Raw genomic sequence first — 17,810 nt, 5'->3', positions numbered from 1 at the left:
GATATCCTTCATCTGATGGAAAGGTGGGTGGAATCTCCCAGAGAGGAGTGAGGGTTAGAGGAGTGAGTGATATCCTTCATCTGATGCAAAGGTGGGTGGAATCTCCCAGAGAGGAGTGAGGGTTAGAGGAGTGAGTGATATCCTTCATCTGATGGAAAGGTGGGTGGAATCTCCCAGAGAGGAGTGAGGGTTAGAGGAGTGAGTGATGTCCTTCATCTGATGGAAAGGTGGGTGGAATCTCCCAGAGAGGAGTGAGGGTTAGAGGAGTGAGTGATATCCTTTATCTGATGGAAAGGTGGGTGGAATCTCCCAGAGAGGAGTGAGGGTTAGAGGAGTGAGTGATATCCTTTATCTGATGGAAAGGTGGGTGGAATCTCCCAGAGAGGAGTGAGGGTTAGAGGAGTGAGTGATATCCTTCATCTGATGGAAAGGTGGGTGGAATCTCCCAGAGAAGAGTGAGGGTTAGAGGAGTGAGTGATATCCTTTATCTGATGGAAAGGTGGGTGGAATCTCCCAGAGAGGAGTGAGGGTTAGAGGAGTGAGTGATATCCTTCATCTGATGGAAAGGTGGGTGGAATCTCCCAGAGAAGAGTGAGGGTTAGAGGAGTGAGTGATATCCTTCATCTGATGGACAGGTGGGTGGAATCTCCCAGAGAGGAGTGAGGGTTAGAGGAGTGAGTGATATCCTTCATCTGATGGAAAGGTGGGTGGAATCTCCCAGAGAGGAGTGAGGGTTAGAGGAGTGAGGGTTAGAGGAGTGAGGGTCTGTGCCGAGGTTAGTGATAGGTCAGCTGGTCTGTAAGAGTAGGATAACTAAGTAATGTTCAAAGGCTTTGCTCTCAAATCAAATAACCAAATATCTGAAATACAGAGACACAAGACCAGAGGGTGGGGACTTGAAATGTGTAGAGAAACACCCTAAAGTTAAACCATTCTCCACTGCAACTTCCAGTATAGGTGAAATAAAACCTGTCGTTCCTCCAAGTTATGTTATAATTGCAGGTTTTAATTTATGTCAAAGTGTAATTTTCAAAAAAGAACACACTATTCCACAAATGACCACCATTTTTGCTGAGACCAGAGGATAGTTTTATTCAAGGTTCATCCATTCTCTCTTTAATCTGTTTGATCAAATCAAAACTTTTGAACATAGGCCTACCAACAACAACATTAAGAGTCTGTGGGATTCATCTCATCTCGTCGTTGTAATTGGAAGATCTTTTGAGTTGCGCCGAAATAGATGAGTTGCAAAGGAAGCTTCTAGAACACATGCCCTAGTTCCAGAGTTCCACACGTTGGTTTAGAATCCCTGCAAGAAGAAAGAAGAAGAAAACGAGAGCCCATAGAGTGGAGCAGAATAAAAAGTGATTGCCTTGCAACTTCTTCACTGTTCCATTTTCCCTTTAATGTCAGACCTGCATAGTTTTGCTGGTTCTTTGTGGGTTTTTTTTGTGTAAATGTTTCACATACCTCTAGTCTGCAGTCTGTATCCCCCCCCCCCCCCTCCCCCCCACCCCCCCATCTCGTCTCTCATGGAACTGTGCTGCAATGTGAAATGTGTACGACCGGCTCGATTCGGTCTTATGTAACAACATTTGAAGTGGTGTTTTTTAGATTGGATAAAAGTAAAGACTAGAGACTAGGAAATGGTGTATCATACACTGAATATTTTGTTACACCTACTGGAGAGACTTTGTCTACACCCATTCAGCATCGTTCACACCCTCTTAAGCCTTAGTCCCACAAATTTATTTTGCCAACGTTAACTGACACCGGCCATATTCAGTGGGTGTTGAGTGTTTGGAAATTCGTCAGTTATTCTGCGCTCTAGCACACTTAGACGAGAGTGCTCTGAAATCGGAGTAGATAGCCAGACTGAATTTACGAACACACCTGAAATGGTTATTTGTATAGTGGAATCTTTTGTTAAGACATGTAGCTAGTTAGCTAAACAGTGAACCAAAATCCCAACTCATGACGTTACTACCCTGCATGAATCTGCAGGTCGTTAACCAACCAGGTTCAATGTTAGCTAGCTAGCTAACATTAGGCTATAACTAGTAATGCAAGTGGTTCTGAGATACAAATAATATTACTACACAGATCATACATGTAATGTTAGCTAGCGAGCCAGCCAACTGTTAGCTAGCTAGCTAACAGTACGCTTTAACTTTAAATAAACAACTTTTCAGACAAAATTAGAACTGTGTAATATCTGAAAATGTAGCTTACATTTTCATGGATGGACACTTCTCCTTCTCTGTCACGGATGCCATGGTTTCCCTTAGTTTGAAGATGTAATCCGAAGATTACCTAGACATACTGACCAGCTCTTGTTATAGACAGAAGCGCGCTACATGGCAGACCAATCCAAACTCATTTCTCGGCTTGTCCAGCCCACTCATTATCTCAGCCAATCACAGCTAGCGGGAAGGTTCCTGTCTTTTTTGGTGGATAAACCAACTGGGCTTGTAATTTAACAATAATATTTGTATTTACAGATGGCATACATGTTTGTTATTAAGGCACATGAAAGTGTGAAGTAGTGAAGTAGTGTGAACCTGTGAAGTAGTGACGCGCGACATAGCTTCCTGAAAAGAGTCACAAATGTGCTCTCTCGCTTCCAGGTGTATGGTGAGCCTTTGAACAGACAATACAGACATCGAGAGAGGGTTCATGTGAGGAACAGAAAACACAGACAGAGAGAGAGGGTTCACTTGGGGATCAGAGAACACAGACATAGAGAGAGGATTCACTTGAGGAACAGACAATACAGACAGAGAGAGAGGGTTCATGTGAGGAACAGACAATACAGACATAGAGAGAGGGTTCATGTGAGGAACAGACAATACAGACATAGAGAGAGGGTTCATGTGAGGAACAGACAATACAGACATAGAGAGAGGGTTCACGTGAGGAACAGACAATATAGACATAGAGAGAGGGTTCATGTGAGGAACAGAGAACACAGACAGAGAGAGAGGGTTCACCTGAGGAACAGAGGACACAGACATAGAGAGAGAGGGTTCACGTGAGGAACAGAGAACACATGCATAGAGAGAGGGTTCACTTGAGGAACAGACAATACAGACATAGAGAGAGGGTTCACTTGAGGAACAAACAATACAGACAGAGGGAGAGGGTTCACTTGGGGAACAGACAATACAGACAGAGAGAGAGGGTTCATGTGAGGAACAGACAATACAGACAGAGAGAGAGGGTTCTCTTGAGGAACAGAGAACACAGGCAGAGAGAGAGGGTTCACTTGAGGAACAGAGGTAGAGATGGTGGCACTGTTTCCAGAATATGTACTAATGTGTCTGCCTTGGAACAGAGAGAAGCCAAACACAGATAAAGTTAGACAGATAAAGTTAGACACAGATAAAGTTAGACACAGATAAAGTTAGACACAGATAAAGTTAAACACAGATAAAGTTAGACACAGATAAAGTTAGACGCAGATAAAGTTAGACAGATAAAGTTAGACAGATAAAGTTAGACGCAGATAAAGTTAGACAGATAAAGTTAGACACAGATAAAGTTAGACAGATAAAGTTAGACAGATAAAGTTAGACGCAGATAAAGTTAGACACGGATAAAGTTAGACACGGATAAAGTTAGACACGGATAAAGTTAGACACTAATAAAGTTAGACAGATAACGTTAGACAGATAAAGTTAGACACGGATAAAGTTAGACACTAATAAAGTTAGACAGATAACGTTAGACAGATAAAGTTCGACACAGATAAAGTTAGACACAGATAAAGTTAGACAGATAAAGTTAGACAGATAAAGTTAGACACAGATAAAGTTAGACAGATAAAGTTAGACGCAGATAAAGTTAGACAGATAAAGTTAGACAGATAAAGTTAGACACAGATAAAGTTAGACAGATAAAGTTAGACAGATAAAGTTAGACACAGATAAAGGACACAGATAAAGTTAGACAGATAAAGTTAGACACAGATAAAGTTAGACAGATAAAGTTAGACGCAGATAAAGTTAGACAGATAAAGTTAGACAGATACAGTTAGACGCAGATAAAGTTAGACACAGATAAAGTTAGACACAGATAAAGTTAGACACAGATAAAGTTAGACACGGATAAAGTTAGACACGGATAAAGTTAGACAGATAAAGTTAGACAGATAAAGTTAGACACAGATAAAGTTAGACACAGATAAAGTTAGACAGATAAAGTTAGACACGGATAAAGTTAGACAGATAAAGTTACACAGATAAAGTTACACAGATAAAGTTAGACACAGATAAAGTTAGACAGATAAAGTGAGACACAGATAAAGTTAGACACAGATAAAGTTAGACAGATAAAGTTAGACACAGATAAAGTTAGACACAGATAAAGTTAGACAGATAAAGTTAGACAAATAAAGTTAGACACAGATAAAGTTAGACACAGATAAAGTTAGACAGATAAAGTTAGAAACAGATAAAGTTAGACACAGAGAAGACAGACAGAGAGATGGTAGGGTTGAGTGGGAGACGTAGAACAGAGGTAGGGATGGTGGCATTGTGACTGTACTGTGACTAAAAGCAGGAGACAGACAGAGAAGACAGACCCAGAGAAGGTTAAATACAGACTACCTCACAGGCTGGAACAGAGGTAGAGTTGGCGCTGTAGCCATCCTTTGAACAGACAGATAAGGGTCCCAAATGACAGCCTATTTCCTATGTATTCCACTCATTTTGACCAGGGCCCATAGGAAAGTAATATACTTTGTAGGGAATAGGGTGGTATTTGGGACACTGCCATGGAGAGAGTACACTTGAGGCAGGGAACAGAGGTATAGGGTGAAGGCAGGCAGGCACTGTACGTTGACACTGTGAATGTTTAGAGAATCACTAATGTGTTTATGCTCTGGCTGTCACTCTCCAACTGTCTGTTCATCCTGACTGAAAAACAACACTTGTATTATTTATTTATTTATTTATTTAACCAGGCAAGTCAGTTAAAAGAACAAATTCTTATTTACGATGACGGCCTACCAAAAGGCAAAATACCTCCTGCGGGGACGGGGATTAAAAATATAGGACAAAACACACATCACGACAAGAGAGACACAACAACACTACATAAAGAGAGACCTAAAGACAACAACATAGCAAGGCAGCAACACATGGTACAAACATTATTGGGCAAAGACAACAGCACAAAGGGCATGAAGGTAGAGCAAAGCAGCCACAACTGTCAGTAAGAGTGTCCATGTAAGAGTGTCCATGATTGAGTCTTTGAATGAAGAGATGGAGATAAAACACTCTCTGAGTGTTTGTTGCAGCTCGTTCCAGTCGCTAGCTGCAGCGAACTGAAAAGAGGAGCGAACCAGGGATGTGTATGCTTTGGGGACCTTTAATAGAATGTGACTGGCAGAACAAGTGTTGTATGTGGAGGATGAGTGTTGCAGTAAGTTTCTCAGATAGAGGGGAGTGAGGTCTAAGAGAGTTTTATAAATAAGCATCAACCAGTGGGTCTTGCGATGGGTATACAGAGATGACCAGTAGTGCTCTATAAGGAGCATTGGGGCCAAATCTTTTTTGCAGCTAGGGTGAAAGAGGAGCGATTACGATAGAGGAAACCAAGTCTAGATTTAACCTTAGCCTACAGCTTTGATATGTGTTGAGAGAAGGACAGTGTACCGTCTAGCCATACTCCCAACTACTTGTATTTTTTCCCCCCTTTATTTAACAAGGCAAGTCAGTTAAGAACAAATTCAGGAGGCAGGTAGCTGGGTCCAGGGGCAGGCACAGGTAGCTGGGTCCAGGGGCAGGCAGAAGGTCATACACAGGAGGAGGCAGGTAGCTGGGTCCAAGGGCAGGCAGAAGGTCATACACAGGAGGAGGCAGGTAGCTGGGTCCAGGCGCAGGCAGAAGGTCATACACAGGAGGAGAAAGGGAGCTGGGTCCAGGGGCAGGCAGAAGGTCCTCCTGTGTATGACCTTCTGCCTGCCCCGTTAGTGAGGCAGGCAAAACTATCATACACAGGAGGAGTAAATCACGGGAATAACCAGAGGTCTGAAAGACGTGTGTCACAAAACAAACAATACCTCACAGTGATGAGGTGCAAAGAACTGAACTAAATAGTGTGTGATAATGACCTACAGGTGTGTGAACAGGTGATTCGAATTCAGGTGATTGGTTTCTGGAGTGATCTGCGTTCAGGGGATCTAGGTGTTTGAGGGTGTGAGTTGGAAGCAGACGTTACACTTGGTGACAGGCTGTGGCTGAGACAGCAGGTGTTCTGACTTTTTACACTGCACTCTTTGAGAGAGGTAGTTAGCAAACCAGGCCAAAGACCCCTCAGAGACAACAATACTCCTTAGCCGGCCCACAAGAATAGAATGTTCTACCATATCAAAAGCTTTGGCCAAGTTAATTAATAAAAATAGCAGCACAACATTGCTTAGAATCAATGGCAATGGTGACATAATTTAGAACCTTTAAGGTTGCAGTGACACATCCATAACCTGAGTGGAAACCAGATTGCATACCAGAGAGAATACTATAGACATCAAGAAAGTCAGTCAGTTGATTATTGACAAGTTTTTCCAACACTTTTGATAAACAGGGCAAAATAGATATTGGCCTATAAACAGTTAGGATCAGCTTGATCTCCGCCTTTAAATAAAGGACTCACGGTGGCTGCCTTCTAATCAATGGGAACCTCCACTGAGAGGAGAGACAGCTTAAAAAGGTCAGAGATATGCTTGGTGATGATAGGGGCTATAACCTTAAAGATGAAAGGATTAAAACCATCTGACCCAGATGTTTTTTGGGGTCAAGTTTAATAAGGAGCTCCTTTAGCACCTCAGATTCAGTGACCGCCTGTAGGGAGAAACCTTGTAGCGGGGCAGGAGAAAAAGTCGCATTAGAAGGGGTGGGAGATGAGGAAATGTTGGACGGGCAATGAGACATGGCTGAGTCATATAGGAATCCTGTGGTGATTAAAGAACTCAGCCATGTGCTCCTTGTCAGTAACAACCACATCATCAACATTAAGGGACATGGGCAGCTGTGAGGAGGAGGGTTTATTCTCCAGATCTTTCGGATAGCCTGAGTGCACTTATTTCTCATTTGCCTGAACGAGAGCCAGTCAGCCTGAGTATGCGCGTGTCACGACTTCCGCCGGAGAGCTAGATAACATAATGTCACAAAGCATTATCTAACTGGGCAGAGCTAGATAACATAATGTCACAAAGCATTATCTAACTGGGGAGAGCTAGATAACACAATGTCACAAAGCATTATCTAACTGGGCAGAGCTAGATAACATAATGTCACAAAGCATTGTCTAACTGGGCAGAGCTAGATAACATAATGTCACAAAGCATTATCTAACTGGGGAGAGCTAGATAACATAACGTCACAAAGCATTATCTAACTGGGGAGAGCTAGATAACATAACGTCACAAAGCATTATCTAACTGGGCAGAGCTAGATAACATAACGTCACAAAGCATTATCTAACTGGGCAGAGCTAGATAACATAACGTCACAAAGCATTATCTAACTGGGCAGAGCTAGATAACATAACGTCACAAAGCATTATCTAACTGGGCAGAGCTAGATAACATAATGTCACAAAGCATTATCTAACTGGGGAGAGCTAGATAACATAATGTCACAAAGCATTATCTAACTGTGGATAGCTAGCTAACATAACGTCACAAAGCATTATCTAACTGGGGATAGCTAGCTAACATAACGTCACAAAGCATTATCTAACTGGGGAGAGCTAGATAACATAATGTCACAAAGCATTATCTAACTGTGGATAGCTAGCTAACATAATGTCACAAAGCATTATCTAACTGGGGAGAACTAGCTAACATAACGTCACAAAGCATTATCTAACTGTGGATAGCTAGCTAACATAACGTCACAAAGCATTATCTAACTGGGGATAGCTAGCTAACATAACGTCACAAAGCATTATCTAACTGGGGATAGCTAGCTAACATAACGTCACAAAGCATTATCTAACTGGGGATAGCTAGCTAACATAACGTCACAAAGCATTATCTAACTGGGGAGAGCTAGCTAACATAACGTCACAAAGCATTATCTAACTGGGGATAGCTAGCTAACATAACGTCACAAAGCATTATCTAACTGGGGAGAGCTAGCTAACACAATGTCACAAAGCATTATCTAACTGTGGATAGCTAGCTAACATAATGTCACAAAGCATTATCTAACTGTGGATAGCTAGCTAACATAATGTCACAAAGCATTATCTAACTGGGGAGAGCTAGCTAACATAATGTCACAAAGCATTATCTAACTCGGGAGAGCTAGCTAACATAATGTCACAAAGCATTATCTAACTGGGGAGAGCTAGCTAACATAATGTCACGAAGCATTATCTAACTGGGGAGAGCTAGCTAACATAATGTCACAAAGCATTATCTAACTGGGGATAGCTAGCTAACATAATGTCACAAAGCATTATCTAACTGGGGAGAACTAGATAACATAATGTCACAAAGCATTATCTAACTGGGGAGAGCTAGCTAACATAATGTCACAAATCATTATCTAACTGGGGATAGCTAGCTAACATAATGTCACAAAGCATTATCTAACTCGGGAGAGCTAGCTAACATAATGTCACAAAGCATTATCTAACTGGGGATAGCTAGCTAACATAATGTCACAAAGCATTATCTAACTGGGGAGAACTAGATAACATAATGTCACAAAGCATTATCTAACTGGGGAGAGCTAGCTAACATAATGTCACAAAGCATTATCTAACTGGGGATAGCTAGCTAACATAATGTCACAAAGCATTATCTAACTGGGGAGAGCTAGCTAACATAATGTCACAAAGCATTATCTAACTGGGGATAGCTAGCTAACATAATGTCACAAAGCATTATCTAACTGGGGAGAACTAGATAACATAATGTCACAAAGCATTATCTAACTGGGGAGAGCTAGCTAACATAATGTCACAAAGCATTATCTAACTGGGGAAAGCTAGCTAACATAATGTCACAAAGCATTATCTAACTGGGGATAGCTAGCTAACATAATGTCACAAAGCATTATCTAACTGGGGAGAGCTAGCTAACACAATGTCACAAAGCATTATCTAACTGTGGATAGCTAGCTAACATAATGTCACAAAGCATTATCTAACTCGGGAGAGCTAGCTAACATAACGTCACAAAGCATTATCTAACTCGGGAGAGCTAGCTAACATAATGTCACAAAGCATTATCTAACTGGGGATAGCTAGCTAACATAATGTCACAAAGCATTATCTAACTGTGGATAGCTAGCTAACATAATGTCACAAAGCATTATCTAACTGGGGAGAGCTAGCTAACATAATGTCACAAAGCATTATCTAACTCGGGAGAGCTAGCTAACATAATGTCACAAAGCATTATCTAACTGTGGATAGCTAGCTAACACAATGTCACAAAGCATTATCTAACTGTGGATAGCTAGCTAACATAACGTCACAAAGCATTATCTAACTGGGGATAGCTAGCTAACATAACGTCACAAAGCATTATCTAACTGTGGATAGCTAGCTAACATAATGTCACAAAGCATTATCTAACTGTGGATAGCTAGCTAACATAATGTCACAAAGCATTATCTAACTGGGGATAGCTAGCTAACATAACGTCACAAAGCATTATCTAACTCGGGAGAGCTAGCTAACATAACGTCACAAAGCATTATCTAACTCGGGAGAGCTAGCTAACATAATGTCACAAAGCATTATCTAACTGGGGATAGCTAGCTAACATAATGTCACAAAGCATTATCTAACTGTGGATAGCTAGCTAACATAATGTCACAAAGCATTATCTAACTGGGGAGAGCTAGCTAACATAATGTCACAAAGCATTATCTAACTCGGGAGAGCTAGCTAACATAATGTCACAAAGCATTATCTAACTGGGGAGAACTAGATAACATAATGTCACAAAGCATTATCTAACTGGGGAGAGCTAGCTAACATAATGTCACAAAGCATTATCTAACTGGGGATAGCTAGCTAACATAATGTCACAAAGCATTATCTAACTGGGGATAGCTAGCTAACATAATGTCACAAAGCATTATCTAACTGGGGAGAGCTAGCTAACACAATGTCACAAAGCATTATCTAACTGTGGATAGCTAGCTAACATAATGTCACAAAGCATTATCTAACTCGGGAGAGCTAGCTAACATAACGTCACAAAGCATTATCTAACTCGGGAGAGCTAGCTAACATAATGTCACAAAGCATTATCTAACTGGGGATAGCTAGCTAACATAATGTCACAAAGCATTATCTAACTGTGGATAGCTAGCTAACATAATGTCACAAAGCATTATCTAACTGGGGAGAGCTAGCTAACATAATGTCACAAAGCATTATCTAACTCGGGAGAGCTAGATAACATAATGTCACAAAGCATTATCTAACTGTGGATAGCTAGCTAACACAATGTCACAAAGCATTATCTAACTGTGGATAGCTAGCTAACATAACGTCACAAAGCATTATCTAACTGGGGATAGCTAGCTAACATAACGTCACAAAGCATTATCTAACTGGGGATAGCTAGCTAACATAATGTCACAAAGCATTATCTAACTGTGGATAGCTAGCTAACATAATGTCACAAAGCATTATCTAACTGGGGATAGCTAGCTAACATAACGTCACAAAGCATTATCTAACTGGGGATAGCTAGCTAACATAATGTCACAAAGCATTATCTAACTGTGGATAGCTAGCTAACACAATGTCACAAAGCATTATCTAACTCGGGAGAGCTAGCTAACATAATGTCACAAAGCATTATCTAACTGGGGAGAGCTAGCTAACATAATGTCACAAAGCATTATCTAACTGGGGAGAGCTAGCTAACATAATGTCACAAAGCATTATCTAACTGGGGAGAGCTAGCTAACATAATGTCACAAAGCATTATCTAACTGGGGAGAGCTAGCTAACATAATGTCACAAAGCATTATCTAACTGGGGAGAGCTAGCTAACATAATGTCACAAAGCATTATCTAACTGGGGAGAGCTAGCTAACATAATGTCACAAAGCATTATCTAACTGGGGATAGCTAGCTAACATAATGTCACAAAGCATTATCTAACTGGGGAGAGCTAGCTAACATAATGTCACAAAGCATTATCTAACTGGGGATAGCTAGCTAACATAACGTCACAAAGCATTATCTAACTCGGGAGAGCTAGCTAACATCATGTCACAAAGCATTATCTAACTGTGGATAGCTAGCTAACATAATGTCACAAAGCATTATCTAACTGGGGAGAGCTAGCTAACACAATGTCACAAAGCATTATCTAACTGTGGATAGCTAGCTAACATAATGTCACAAAGCATTATCTAACTCGGGAGAGCTAGCTAACATAACGTCACAAAGCATTATCTAACTCGGGAGAGCTAGCTAACATAATGTCACAAAGCATTATCTAACTGGGGATAGCTAGCTAACATAATGTCACAAAGCATTATCTAACTGTGGATAGCTAGCTAACATAATGTCACAAAGCATTATCTAACTGGGGAGAGCTAGCTAACATAATGTCACAAAGCATTATCTAACTCGGGAGAGCTAGCTAACATAATGTCACAAAGCATTATCTAACTGTGGATAGCTAGCTAACACAATGTCACAAAGCATTATCTAACTGTGGATAGCTAGCTAACATAACGTCACAAAGCATTATCTAACTGGGGATAGCTAGCTAACATAACGTCACAAAGCATTATCTAACTGGGGATAGCTAGCTAACATAATGTCACAAAGCATTATCTAACTGTGGATAGCTAGCTAACATAATGTCACAAAGCATTATCTAACTGGGGATAGCTAGCTAACATAACGTCACAAAGCATTATCTAACTGGGGATAGCTAGCTAACATAATGTCACAAAGCATTATCTAACTGTGGATAGCTAGCTAACACAATGTCACAAAGCATTATCTAACTCGGGAGAGCTAGCTAACATAATGTCACAAAGCATTATCTAACTGGGGAGAGCTAGCTAACATAATGTCACAAAGCATTATCTAACTGGGGAGAGCTAGCTAACATAATGTCACAAAGCATTATCTAACTGGGGAGAGCTAGCTAACATAATGTCACAAAGCATTATCTAACTGGGGAGAGCTAGCTAACATAATGTCACAAAGCATTATCTAACTGGGGAGAGCTAGCTAACATAATGTCACAAAGCATTATCTAACTGGGGATAGCTAGCTAACATAATGTCACAAAGCATTATCTAACTGGGGAGAGCTAGCTAACATAATGTCACAAAGCATTATCTAACTGGGGATAGCTAGCTAACATAACGTCACAAAGCATTATCTAACTCGGGAGAGCTAGCTAACATCATGTCACAAAGCATTATCTAACTGTGGATAGCTAGCTAACATAATGTCACAAAGCATTATCTAACTGGGGATAGCTAGCTAACATAATGTCACAAAGCATTATCTAACTGGGGATAGCTAGCTAACATAATGTCACAAAGCATTATCTAACTGGGGATAGCTAGCTAACATAATGTCACAAATCATTATCTAACTGGGGGGAGCTAGATAACATAATGTCACAAAGCATTATCTAACTGGGGAGAGCTAGCTAACATAATGTCACAAAGCATTATCTAACTGTGGATAGCTAGCTAACATAATGTCACAAAGCATTATCTAACTGTGGATAGCTAGCTAACATAATGTCACAAAGCATTATCTAACTCGGGAGAGCTAGCTAACATAATGTCACAAAGCATTATCTAACTGGGGATAGCTAGCTAACATAACGTCACAAAGCATTATCTAACTGGGGATAGCTAGCTAACATAACGTCACAAAGCATTATCTAACTGGGGAGAGCTAGCTAACATAACGTCACAAAGCATTATCTAACTGGGGATAGCTAGCTAACATAACGTCACAAAGCATTATCTAACTGGGGATAGCTAGCTAACATAACGTCACAAAGCATTATCTAACTGGGGATAGCTAGCTAACATAACGTCACAAAGCATTATCTAACTGGGGATAGCTAGCTAACATAACGTCACAAAGCATTATCTAACTGGGGAGAGCTAGCTAACATAATGTCACAAAGCATTATCTAACTGGGGATAGCTAGCTAACATAATGTCACAAAGCATTATCTAACTGGGGAGAGCTAGCTAACATAATGTCACAAAGCATTATCTAACTGGGGAGAGCTAGATAACATAATGTCACAAAGCATTATCTAACTGGGGAGAGCTAGCTAACATAATGTCACAAAGCATTATCTAACTGGGGAGAGCTAGCTAACATAATGTCACAAAGCATTATCTAACTGTGGATAGCTAGGTAACATAATGTCACAAAGCATTATCTAACTGGGGAGAGCTAGCTAACATAATGTCACAAAGCATTATCTAACTGTGGATAGCTAGGTAACATAATGTCACAAAGCATTATCTAACTGGGGAGAGCTAGCTAACATAATGTCACAAAGCATTATCTAACTCGGAAGAGCTAGCTAACATAATGTCACAAAGCATTATCTAACTGGGCAGAGCTAGCTAACATAACGTCACAAAGCATTATCTAACTGCTCAGAGCTAGCTAACATAACATCACAAAGCATTATCTAACTGGGGAGAGCTAGATAACATAATGTCACAAAGCATTATCTAACTGGGGATAGCTAGCTAACATAATGTCACAAAGCATTATCTAACTGTGGATAGCTAGCTAACATAACGTCACAAAGCATTATCTAACTGGGGATAGCTAGCTAACATAACGTCACAAAGCATTATCTAACTGGGGAGAGCTAGCTAACATAACGTCACAAAGCATTATCTAACTGTGGATAGCTAGCTAACATAACGTCACAAAGCATTATCTAACTGTGGATAGCTAGCTAACATAACGTCACAAAGCATTATCTAACTGGGGAGAGCTAGCTAACATAACGTCACAAAGCATTATCTAACTGGGGATAGCTAGCTAACATAACGTCACAAAGCATTATCTAACTGGGGAGAGCTAGCTAACATAATGTCACAAAGCATTATCTAACTGGGGAGAGCTAGCTAACATAACGTCACAAAGCATTATCTAACTGTGGATAGCTAGCTAACATAACGTCACAAAGCATTATCTAACTGTGGATAGCTAGCTAACATAATGTCACAAAGCATTATCTAACTGTGGATAGCTAGCTAACATAACGTCACAAAGCATTATCTAACTGTGGATAGCTAGCTAACATAATGTCACAAAGCATTATCTAACTGGGGAGAGCTAGCTAACATAATGTCACAAAGCATTATCTAACTCGGGAGAGCTAGCTAACATAATGTCACAAAGCATTATCTAACTGGGGAGAACTAGCTAACATAACGTCACAAAGCATTATCTAACTGGGGATAGCTAGCTAACATAACGTCACAAAGCATTATCTAACTGTGGATAGCTAGCTAACATAATGTCACAAAGCATTATCTAATTGGGGAGAGCTAGCTAACATAATGTCACAAAGCATTATCTAACTGGGGAGAGCTAGCTAACACAATGTCACAAAGCATTATCTAACTGGGGAGAGCTAGCTAACACAACGTCACAAAGCATTATCTAACTGTGGATAGCTAGCTAACATAACGTCACAAAGCATTATCTAACTGGGGATAGCTAGCTAACATAATGTCACAAAGCATTATCTAACTGGGGAGAGCTAGCTAACACAATGTCACAAAGCATTATCTAACTGTGGATAGCTAGCTAACATAATGTCACAAAGCATTATCTAACTGGGCAGAGCTAGCTAACATAACGTCACAAAGCATTATCTAACTGGGCAGAGCTAGCTAACATAACATCACAAAGCATTATCTAACTGGGGAGAGCTAGATAACATAATGTCACAAAGCATTATCTAACTGGGGATAGCTAGCTAACATAATGTCACAAAGCATTATCTAACTGTGGATAGCTAGCTAACATAACGTCACAAAGCATTATCTAACTGGGGATAGCTAGCTAACATAACGTCACAAAGCATTATCTAACTGGGGAGAGCTAGCTAACATAACGTCACAAAGCATTATCTAACTGTGGATAGCTAGCTAACATAACGTCACAAAGCATTATCTAACTGTGGATAGCTAGCTAACATAACGTCACAAAGCATTATCTAACTGGGGAGAGCTAGCTAACATAACGTCACAAAGCATTATCTAACTGGGGATAGCTAGCTAACATAACGTCACAAAGCATTATCTAACTGGGGAGAGCTAGCTAACATAATGTCACAAAGCATTATCTAACTGGGGAGAGCTAGCTAACATAACGTCACAAAGCATTATCTAACTGTGGATAGCTAGCTAACATAACGTCACAAAGCATTATCTAACTGTGGATAGCTAGCTAACATAATGTCACAAAGCATTATCTAACTGTGGATAGCTAGCTAACATAACGTCACAAAGCATTATCTAACTGTGGATAGCTAGCTAACATAATGTCACAAAGCATTATCTAACTGGGGAGAGCTAGCTAACATAATGTCACAAAGCATTATCTAACTCGGGAGAGCTAGCTAACATAATGTCACAAAGCATTATCTAACTGGGGAGAACTAGCTAACATAACGTCACAAAGCATTATCTAACTGGGGATAGCTAGCTAACATAACGTCACAAAGCATTATCTAACTGTGGATAGCTAGCTAACATAATGTCACAAAGCATTATCTAATTGGGGAGAGCTAGCTAACATAATGTCACAAAGCATTATCTAACTGGGGAGAGCTAGCTAACACAATGTCACAAAGCATTATCTAACTGGGGAGAGCTAGCTAACACAACGTCACAAAGCATTATCTAACTGTGGATAGCTAGCTAACATAACGTCACAAAGCATTATCTAACTGGGGATAGCTAGCTAACATAATGTCACAAAGCATTATCTAACTGGGGAGAGCTAGCTAACACAATGTCACAAAGCATTATCTAACTGGGGATAGCTAGCTAACATAATGTCACAAAGCATTATCTAACTGGGGATAGCTAGCTAACATAACGTCACAAAGCATTATCTAACTGGGGATAGCTAGCTAACATAACGTCACAAAGCATGATGCGCTAGCTAGATAACTTTCATTCTGAAATAACTTCAAATTTACAGAGTTAGTCAGATATTAATTTAAAAAGACTTGAAATTGGTATGGGAGCTAACTAGCCAGAAGGCTAGTGGTTGGCTGTAGCTAGCAGGTTAGTTGCTTATCAAAGTTATACTACATGACCAAAAGTATGTGGACACCTGCTCGTTGAACATCTCATTACAAAATCATTGGCATTAATATGGACTTGGTCCCCCTAATTTGCTGCTATAAAAGCCTAAATTCTTCTGGGAAGGCTTTACACTAGATGATGGAACATTGCTGCGGGGACTTGCTTCCATTCAGCCACATGAACATTATTGAGGTTGGGCACTGATGGTGGCAAGCTTTACACCACTCCAGTCCACACTTGGAATTGCGCATGGTGATCTTAGGCTTGTGTGCGGCTGCTCGGCCATGGAAACCCATTTCATGAAGCTCCAGTCAAACAGTTCTTGCGCTGGCGTTGCTTCCAGAGTCAGTTTGGAACTCGGTGGTGAGTATTGCAACCGAGACACTTTTTACGCGTTACTCGCTTCAGCACTCGTCGGTCCCGTTCTGTGAGCTTGTGTGGCCTACCACATTGCGGTTGAGCCGGTGTTGCTCCTAGATGTTTCCACTTCAAAATAACAGTACTTACAGTTGACCGGAGCAGCTCTAGCAGGGCAGGTGAACTGACTGGTTGGAAAGGTGGTATCCTTTGATGGTGCCACGTTGAACGTCACTGAGCTCTTCAGTATGAGCCATTCTACTGACAATGTTTGTCTGTGGAGATTGCATGGCGGTGTGCTCGATTTTATACGCCTGTCAGCAACGGGTGTGGCTGAAATAGCCGAAGCCACTAATTCGAAGGGGTGTCCACATACTGTTGTATATATAGTGTAGATAACTACTTAATTTGACCAAAAAAATAAACCAAACTATTTCTCAATGTTAATTATTTGATCATGCTTTGTGATACAAAGACATCTTTGTGGTTTTATGCTTTTTCAGTCCACACAAGATGTTGCCCTGTCAACAGTAAAACCTGATAAACAATATGGGGCGGAAATAAAATGTCCCTTTTGTCCTACAATGAGAATGTTCTAGCTAGTATATCCCTTTGTCCTTCGACTCTTGTTGCATTCTGAAAGTATTCAAACTCCTTGACTTTTTCCACATTTTGTTACGTTACAGCCTTAAAATTTAAAATGTATAAAATGTGCTTTTTTCCCTTCATCAATCTACACACAATACCCCATAATGACAAAGTGAAAGCAGGCCTTTTGAAACCTAAAATATACTACACGTTTTAGATGTTCTACATTGCAGGAAAGTTATCCTACAACAGAGTGAGCAAATAAAGATCCTACATCTGTACAGGGCTGAACTATCGCCTCCCCCTCACTATCAGTACTTGTATAGTCATTCCCGAGATTCTGCGATCATGTCTTTTTTTTGTTGCAAAATCAACAATTCCCTGCGTTTTATGCGAGGGCATTCACATTTTACCAATCACTGCACAATTTCCTTATAAAATAGTCAAATCATCGCTATATTATTGCATAAAACCTGTCACCGCAGTTGAAAAGATGTCTTGTGATTTCAACCAATCACTGCACATTTACAGCATAAACAATGTTTG

This window comes from Oncorhynchus mykiss, chromosome 7 (genome assembly GCF_013265735.2).
Source record: "Oncorhynchus mykiss isolate Arlee chromosome 7, USDA_OmykA_1.1, whole genome shotgun sequence".
In the NCBI taxonomy this organism is placed as follows: Eukaryota; Metazoa; Chordata; class Actinopteri; order Salmoniformes; family Salmonidae; genus Oncorhynchus; species Oncorhynchus mykiss.
The sequence above is the reverse complement of the archived record's forward strand: the minus strand, read 5'-3'. Positions refer to the sequence as shown.